Genomic DNA, 877 nt, shown 5'->3' with positions numbered 1-877 from the left:
ATAACAAAATTTTATGTAAGGTTCCTATACGCAGAATAATAGTATCCGTTTCATTTTCCACAATATATAACAAAATGTCTGGAAGTTCCAGTTAAACTTCTCTCAACTAGAAGCTACCAGAATGGCTGAAAAAAGGGATTTAAAAAGGATTTTTGTACTTTTGGAATATGGATTTCATCTAGAAAGAGAACACGAGTGCAATGATAATGATTTTGAAATAAGCCCTATCTGAAACATATGCATAAACGTATTTATACGAAATGCATCTCTGACAATTGCTTAGAATTACATTTCTGTAATGTACTGAGCATGAATCAAGGCAGCATTACCCAGACTATGGAGATCCTGTAACAACTGACCTACTTGCTCAGGGAACTGTCACAAATTTGCAGTATTTTTCAACCCAGATAGCTTCAAAAATACTTCAATCTCTTCTCAGCTGGGGAATGGAAAGTCTTAGAAACTGCCGGAAACCTTAAACCTTTCAGTGCCAAGAGGCACAGCTCCGTACCACTAGGAAAGAGCGCAGTTTGATCCTTAGTAGTGATAGCCCACACATGAAGTGCTCAGCCTCATTTTCCCCAGCCAAAGTGGTTTTTAAGGAGAACTTGAATTACAACTGCAGGAAAGATCAATTTAATTGGAATAGCGTTACAGTCAATTTATAACAGAACTATTTACAATCCGTTACGGGCCCTTCCTGGTTAGACAGAGGGTGTGTTCAGAGGTTTATTTCCTAGGGTGATTAAACTGTCTCTTACTAAACGCGGCCACCAAGCACGCAATTAAAAGTGAAATCTCATTTTTCTCCGGGGCCTCGCCCCCGAGAGACCCGAGCCGCCCACGGGCTCGACGCGGCAGCCCCTGCCCCGGCGCG

Source organism: Geospiza fortis, unplaced genomic scaffold (genome assembly GCF_000277835.1).
Source record: "Geospiza fortis unplaced genomic scaffold, GeoFor_1.0 scaffold397, whole genome shotgun sequence".
Lineage (NCBI taxonomy): Eukaryota > Metazoa > Chordata > Aves > Passeriformes > Thraupidae > Geospiza > Geospiza fortis.
This window is presented reverse-complemented; position numbering follows the sequence as displayed.